Here is an 8,730-nt window from a genome sequence, read left to right as displayed (position 1 = left end):
TGGGCCTATTTTAAGGTGACAAAATCAATATTTATGAAAAACAAGTAATTTGTGTTTTATTAACTAATTCCGGATACTTTTTGTACAGAATGTATATTTATATTTATTTATTAAACGAAATAAAAAACGACGGGGTAAACTCTTTTTTCTTGCATGTATTGATTTTTGTGCACAAATATACTTAATATAATTTTATATTTTATAAACATGTAAGTTAATACTTTTAAAAACCTTGACTGACAGGAACTTGATTTAAGTACACAAGTACATGTAATAAACTTGTAATGCAAATGTTAATTTAATGTTTATAATCGAATTATCCTTCAAATAATGGTATGATTTGATTTTAATTCACTTAAATATTAAATACGACTTAATTGTGTAATGAGGCATATATGTTCGTATACCGAGCTAAAGGATGAGAAAATGGCGGCTATACACGCCGTGGTATATGACAGGTATGGAAGCGAATGTTCGCTCTCGACTGTTTTCAAAGGATAACTCACAGCGAATGAAGTCGCTGTTAATGGTATTCAAAAGGGAAAAAGCGATTTAACGCTTTAAATTTAATTGAAATAAATGGGTATGCCTCGCACAAATAAATTGATATAATTAATGCATTCATGCACTATATATTCAATATAGGATGACGCTTCGCTGCGAATTTACGCTGGCGAGCGATTCTGAACAAAAGTTAAAGTTAAATTATGGTTAATTGCAACTGTTGTACCACTAACATTATTCTCAATGATTAAACAATAATAATTGAAGGGTATATTTAATGAACAATTAAATTAATCAAAAGTTTATTACTAAATTCAAGTGTAATATAGAAGTTGGTTACAATATGAATATATGTGTTACTTGAAATAATTTTATTCGCAAATGTCATATAAATCTGAACCCTCAGGCCAGTAATTGTTTCACAACTAATTATAATTCGAAAATATTAAGTAACTGTAAATATAATAATGTATTGAAACTTTATAAATCTGTCAAAATGTGTAGTATGTATATGGAGTACAAGTATAACGTTCCATAAGAGCAGCGAGTATAAAATAATTAAATAAATCTACTCACAAGCGTTCGCACAAATCTAACCCTCAGGTCAGGAAGCACTTGATGATGTAGCAGCACAAGAATAAGTCAATCAGACTTTGGTAATAACTCAAACTTCACTGGCTCTACGTTATATTTTACGCTTAGTTAGCGAATTTACGCTAGCTAGCGACTCCAATAATTAATTAAAAGTAAGTCTAGTCTAAAAAGGGTCGTCAAAAAGGTACAGTGTACAAAAGGTGTGTGTAAAAAGTGTGAGTCTAAAGTGTGAGTCTCATTCTCTGGCTGCTGCATCACGTTATATACTCAAAAATTATGATGCTTGGGGACAGGGTCCCTGTAGCTCGAGAAGGGATTACAATAAGTGGGGACGCTACGGTTAAAGCAAAAACTAAAATAGTAGGGAGGCTCTGCCCACTTAACTCATTGGTTCTTCGTTTTCGAAGATTCTTATGGTGGGATCGAAAACTTAAGTGGTGGGATTGGTCTCACGGTGCGTCTAGTGGGGACGATGAGCTCAACGGTGAGCTCAACGCTTACAAAAGATAAACGTATTTTGACGCGTAAGTTCAACATGAAATTCGCAGTACAGAATTATCGCTCATCTGTTATGCTTTTTAATCAACCGGAGTTTCTCCGAATCAAATGGCAGCTGCAACTTCCTGCCGATATGTCTTGCTCGAGATATCTATTCAACCTTTGATTAAGACAGCGGTCTTGGATTATTATTTCAATCAGGTGCCGACAAGTCACCGTCTTTTGCAATTAGTCATCATGAAATAATATTCCTTCGTGAATTTAAATCTTTATTCCTTTGTTACTTAACGCGGTGTTCACTGTCTTATTCAAATTAATATTCAAATAATTCGGTAATGCTCACAAATTTAATTCTTAAAATTATAACGCTTGACATATGCATTTTATATGCTCGTAGTCTTATGCATGAATTATTATAAGACCCTGCATACGTCTACTTAATAATATAACGCACTCAGTGAAATAATAATCATTATAAATTATTGTAAAATCAATTATTGGTATCATGAGCCTTTAATAATGTAATTAAATCATCTAAAATTATTATTTCAAGATACCATTCTAATAAACTTATAAAATCTCACTCAACCAATAATTGTCTTATAGTTATAGGGATGACTATATATATATAGATATACACGTGTATGTACTTGCACGTCTATTCTTTGGTTATTATAAAATTATTAATAAAGCAACTATTGTTGTGCCGGGCTTAATATTATAATTAAACCATATAAAATTATTATTCCACTACAATATTAGTCTTAATTAATTCATAAAATCTTAAATAACCAATACTTCTGTTATGGGTTATACGCACCTATATAAGTGTGTTCGTATATGATATGGTTAATATACTTAATTATTAACGGATTAAATGCGTAATTAATATATACTTAAATTAATGCTCAGTAACATAAAATATTCCATTAAATAAATTCAATAATCCTTACTATGAACGTAATACCATGTGTAATATACTTTTATTCATAATTAATTAACGATTTATTCTTTTCTTAATATTTTTGGGTTAAACAACTTATTTCCTTTTATATTAAATTGTTCACTAATTGATTTTCACTTTAATTGTTTTTAACTTTGTAATTTCTAAACTATTAATATTTCATTAAAACTTTCTACACTATAAATATTGAAAAATAACGCTGATTTGTTTAACAAATAGTGACTTTGCAATTTTGGTGGTTTCTCAATGATCCCGTGGTGCGATAAGAAAAATTTCATCACAGGTACCATCAGCCTAGCTAAAAATGATGATTCCCAAAAGTTGTTGGTCACTTCCGTAAAAATGATTATTTTCAAAATCTGAGGTCCCTATTAGTTTTCTCTTATGACCTAGATGCTTCAATATAATTATAACAAATTATTTCCTTACGGTTCAAATTTTAGACCCAAAACATTTAGTAAACTTTTATTGCAATTTCGCAAATTTAAATACGTACTTCTTTTTGACTAAGATTGTAGACAAATATTCTACATTCTTTTACTTATAAAATGTTTCTCCTTTTATGTTATAAAAATAATATTAATTTTTCTATACGATAAATCACTTCAAATGTGGTAATACAATTTACTACACTCACAAAACTATTTCATTGTATAATAAAATTAATTCCAAAATTTACTCCTTTAATTGTTATTAATAACAACTTATGACCTTGTACAACAATCAACACCAAATGTCTCCGTAAATTATAATAACTATCAAAGCTACACCGTCACTTAATAAAACTCAATTCCGCCGGCATTATTTTTACTCTTGTCTTAAATAACTAATTGATTTTTCCCGTTTTTATATAATAACCGACCCTATTGGTTTTAACGAAAATTACCTACTTGCAAAGGACTTTACTATAGTATAATAAAATCCATTTCAAATCAATTTGTTTCTTTGTTATTAAAAATAATTAAATATTTTCTCCTGTCAAGAACCCAAATGTATTAAGCCAAATTTGTAATACTTATCAATGGCTATATAACCATATAATAAGATATATTTTTAAATTAATTCTTTCAATTATTACAACTAACATTAATACTTTTTATATAATAAACAATATTAAGTAGCTCAATGGTTTTGCTACACCTATAAAAACCTTCATGGTATTACAGTTCAAACGATCTTAAATATTATCAATCTCGTAATATTATATTATAAATCTATCAAATTATTAATGATAAATGTTTCAAAATTATTTTATTTAACTGCTAGAGTATATAAAACTGTTTTTATATATTTTACTGATTTTATGTATGTTTTTATGTTTCAGAAAATATATATATATATATATATATACGTGACTAAATTAATTAAATAAATCTATCATAAAGCATAATAACTAAGTTATACATATATATTGTTTTTGTCCTTTTAATATTTTCTTTTCCCTTTATATATGTTAATATAATTACTTCATATATTTTTATATTAAAACTAGTACCAAGCTAAAGCTTTTAACATAATATATGTGTCGGTTAGGTTGCCAAGTAAATAATATTCTTGGTTAGACTAATAACAGACTACTGTACGTAAGCCTGTGGTTAATAATAAGTAGTGAAGCAAAATGATAAGTATCAATGGCGCTCAAAAATAACTATCAGCGGTTATACATTAATAATTAATGTTGCAAATAAAAAAAAATTAAAAATGGGTGTGAGGTGGACGTCAGGACGTCACAGTTTCATAAAATATATATATATATATATATATATACGTGACTAAATTAATTAAATAAATCTATCATAAAGCATAATAACTAAGTTATACATATATATTGTTTTTGTCCTTTTAATATTTTCTTTTCCCTTTATATATGTTAATATAATTACTTCATATATTTTTATATTAAAACTAGTATCAAGCTAAAGCTTTTAACATAATAAATGTGTTGGTTAGGTTGCTAAGTAAATAATATTCTTGGTTAGATTAATAACAGACTACTGTACGTAAGCCCGTGGTTAATAATAAGTAATGAAGCAAAAATGGTAAGTATCAATGGCGCTCAAAAATAACTATCAGCGGTTATACATTAATAATTAATATTGCAAATAAAAAAATTAAAAATGGGTGTGAGGTGGACGTCAGGACGTCACACACGATTTAGTGGTAGGATTCACACGATACATTCCTACGTGCCACGATTGCAGAAGTAACCTTGCGTCTTACTCTCCGGTGCTAAGCTGCGATACCTGTGCGCGCGAATATTCGGCACTGCTCAGTTTGTTACAGGCAGCCGGTGAAAGTATTCTTGATTTCCCCGACCCGACCGTGGTGCGGGTACAGGGCGACGAAATAAGCACTCTAGCTCTTGCACCTGGCGATAACTAGACCCGTTTCCCTCTACGAAATTACTCCGATCGCGGTATCCCCGGGAAGAATTCTCGGATTCGTTAATACCCGAAAACAGCGATCCAGCCCCGTGTCATTGCCCGAGTTAACCAACAACCGCGGCCGACCGGGACGTAACACTGTATTAAAAACAAGTCGTAAAAAATAATATCACATAAAATGCTTTAACACATAAAAGTATTCGCCAACTGCGAATACTTTTTCTGTAAAACGTATGATACGAGAGTTGGCTTGATTCACAAATTTACAATTGTATTTGCTGTGTGAATTAATTCGCTGTCTTCACTAATGATTTCATCGAATGAAAACCGCAACATTTTTTTCGCGATGAAATTCACCAGTTGCCCAAAAGTATAAAAAACTTGATGTTGCTGGATTTCAAAATATGAGATGATAATTTTAACTTATAAATTTTATGAAATGAATAAGTAAATGTAATAACGGTAAAGTAAATTCTAAAATTGTGTCATTATATTATTTTGTATAATATAATACAGGAAAACATATTTTATTTTATATGAATTTATATAACAATCCAGCAAGATCATTAAAGTTTTATCTACACTACAGTTTTATGATAGCAAAATCTGCAGAACAGATTTCGACAGAGCGCTAGCAGGTTCTGTTAACAAGATGGTTACAAATTACACATAAAATATGTTTTATCAGCAAATTGGTAGTAGAATGCGTGCAGAGTTGGGTGCTGTCAACAGGCTCTGCACGCTTTTTGTTGCCAATGTACTGTCAGGAGTATGACAACTCAGGCTCTGTCGACATAACACATACCGGGATCTCCCGTTGAGCATGTCGATATATAAAAGCATATAATTATTGCAAGAGAGACCTACCTGTATTGCGTATCCATGTATTGTACCTTGCATCCTTCTGCATTGGGAATCTAAATAAACGTTTTCTATGCGAAAATTTCCCATTCTTGCACTCTTTGTACACGCACTTATCGTAATAACTATCTACACGGCACTGACTTGATATAGTGTTTGTTTGTAATAATGTAATGGGAAAAAATAATATAAATAAAATAATTAAAAAAATGGAAAAAGAAAACTTAAAAGTAACAGAAAAAAATGCAATATGTGAAGAAATAAAAAACGAATGACAAAACCGACACGACAAAAATATATACACGCGGAAATCTTTGCAACTAATCGCGTCAGATAAAAGAAATAATAAGACGTATTGCAAATTAGATCTTACAGATCGCTAGAAAATAATACAACTTTTAAGCAGATCTGTAAAGCACGAATAGCGAAGCACCGCAGAACCGAAGAACCGAACGTTACTCGGAAAGCTTGTTACACTGACTGATTATCTTCGGCGTATTGTCGCGCTCCTTTTGTTTTATAGCACCAAATAGCCGCGAAATAGCCGCGACACTTTGAAATGTAATTCTTTAATTCATTAAAAGATTAAGGAATCTGTTTATTGTAAATGTAAAGTTGTTTTATATCATGATAGAAAGAAGTATAGTTTCACAAACCGATTTCTTCTACCCTATTATATTTCTTTGATATTTTTTATTTCGAAAACAAACGAAGATAAGGCTCGTAAAAAATAGTAACTCATATCTTTTAAACTTTGTAAAATATATATTTGTTACTGTGTAAGCAGTCGTCTTAGACATGTTTTCCAAGTAATGTCATATTTTAACGAACTTTACAATTTAAAAAAGTATCAATAGATATTTATGTATTATAATAAAAAATAAATTTCAGTATTTTGAGAATTAAAAATATTTTGCATTATAACATTACAAATAAATATGAGTGATATATGAATAACAATATTTATTTATTTGCAGTATTTAATATACAGGGTGTCCCAGAGAACTGTATCCAATGCTCCATTACCATTACCATTTTGCAATTTTCGCATTAATTAACGAGTTATTAATTATTAAAAATTGCCATATAGGCCGGCCTACCGCCAAATGTAAGCGCGCGGCAAGATACGGCTCAGCGATCATGGTTGTTAAACGCACGGGGAATTGTTTATTATAAGTGGCAATGGTTACGCACTTCCCACTGGATGTGCGAGTGGAAAATGCGAAAATTGCAAAAGTACAAGACATTTTTGTTCATCTCTGTCCCTTCTACCTCGGATACAGTTCTCTGGGACACCCTGTATATTATTTCAATCTATTCATTATAATATATACATATGTACACTACTCAACAAAAAATAGGGAACACTTTCGAAACCCTAAAAATTAAGCTATTTTCAAACCACTGCAACTCGGCGAAAAATTATCGTAGAGAAAAAATTAAAAAAGCTTTTTAAAGTTTGAAGTTTCAACTTTAACGCGCTTTCGGTAGATTTTCAAAATTTATTTATCTTTCTTGGTCTATGCTTTAAAAAGGAACACATTACTTTGTTCCTTAAAATTACGTATTTTTAACAACTTAAAACTCAATAAAATAAATTTCTTTCGAAAAATTCAACTCGCGTTCCATAAACTACATTTTGCCTACAAAACGCTTTTTTTAAATTTCCCTACGATTTTTTTTGACCGATTTACACGATTTTGAAGTTAACCCTTTTTTTCTTGAAAAGTGACGTTTACCGCCGACATTAGCGTTACCCAATGTGCACCACGTGGAGGTTGCCGGTCGGATTTTGCACATTGTGTGTGTGTGTGTGTGTGTGTGTGCGCGCGCGCGCGTGCGTGTGTGCGTGCGTGCGTGCGTGAAAGGATGAAGTGGTGAGTGAGTGAATTATGTGCATTGTATGCATTTACTAGTAGCGTGTATTGCCTCCTCTCTGATTAATTACCATTTGTAGACGTTCTTGCATATTTATACATCTCTGCATAAAAGCTATCGGAATTTCATGCCAAATATGCCTAAGCGCTTCTTCCAATTCATTTAAATTTCGTGGTTGTTCTTGGCGAGATCTTAATCGTCGTTTCATCTCGTCCCAAATGTGCTCGATCGGATTTAAATCTGGGCTATTCGAGGGATGGTTCAGCAATGCGATATCATGTCGCTCAAAAAATTGCTGCGTTACGTTTGCCGTATGGGGACGCGCGTTGTCCTGCATGAACACAAAGTTCTGCTGCAATCGACGCTTCAGCGGCAAAACGTGAGGCCGGAGAATGTCATTTATGTACCGAATGCTTGTCATTGCTGGAGGTGGCAGAAGTACCAAGTCAGTCCGTTCTGTCATCGAAATGCATCCCTATACCATAACGGAACCGCCATTATGAGCTCGTATTGACATGACACAATGTTGATCATAACGCTCTCCTTGTCGACGCCAAGTGCGTATGCGAGCATCATTGCCGTAAAGGCAGAAACGCGATTCATCCGAAAAGTAAACATTTTTCCATTGCCTTGCAGTCCAATTTATGTGATTATGCGCAAACTGAAGACGAGCTTGACGATGTGCGAGTGTAAGTCTTGGCACTCGTGCACGAGAACGTGAACGAAGACCAGCTTTTCTTAAACGACGACGAATCGTTTCTTCACTTACGTGATGCAAAGCCGGCATTTCACTTCGAACACGTCTTGCAGTAATCGTTCGTCTTTCTAAAACGTGGCGAACAATTTGTCGATCTTGTCGGACTGTAGTCACACGATGACGGCCACTGCCCTGACGTCTCGCGTATTGTCCTGTTTCTTCGTACCGTGAATAAGCTCTACTCACAACAGAAACAGATACGCCAACACGTTGCGCCACATAACGCATACTGTACCCTTCTTCCAGAAGTGCAATTATACGAGCAACTTCTGTTATCGGCAAGTGTCTAC

This window comes from Ooceraea biroi, chromosome 7 (assembly GCF_003672135.1).
Source record: "Ooceraea biroi isolate clonal line C1 chromosome 7, Obir_v5.4, whole genome shotgun sequence".
In the NCBI taxonomy this organism is placed as follows: Eukaryota; Metazoa; Arthropoda; class Insecta; order Hymenoptera; family Formicidae; genus Ooceraea; species Ooceraea biroi.
This window is presented reverse-complemented; position numbering follows the sequence as displayed.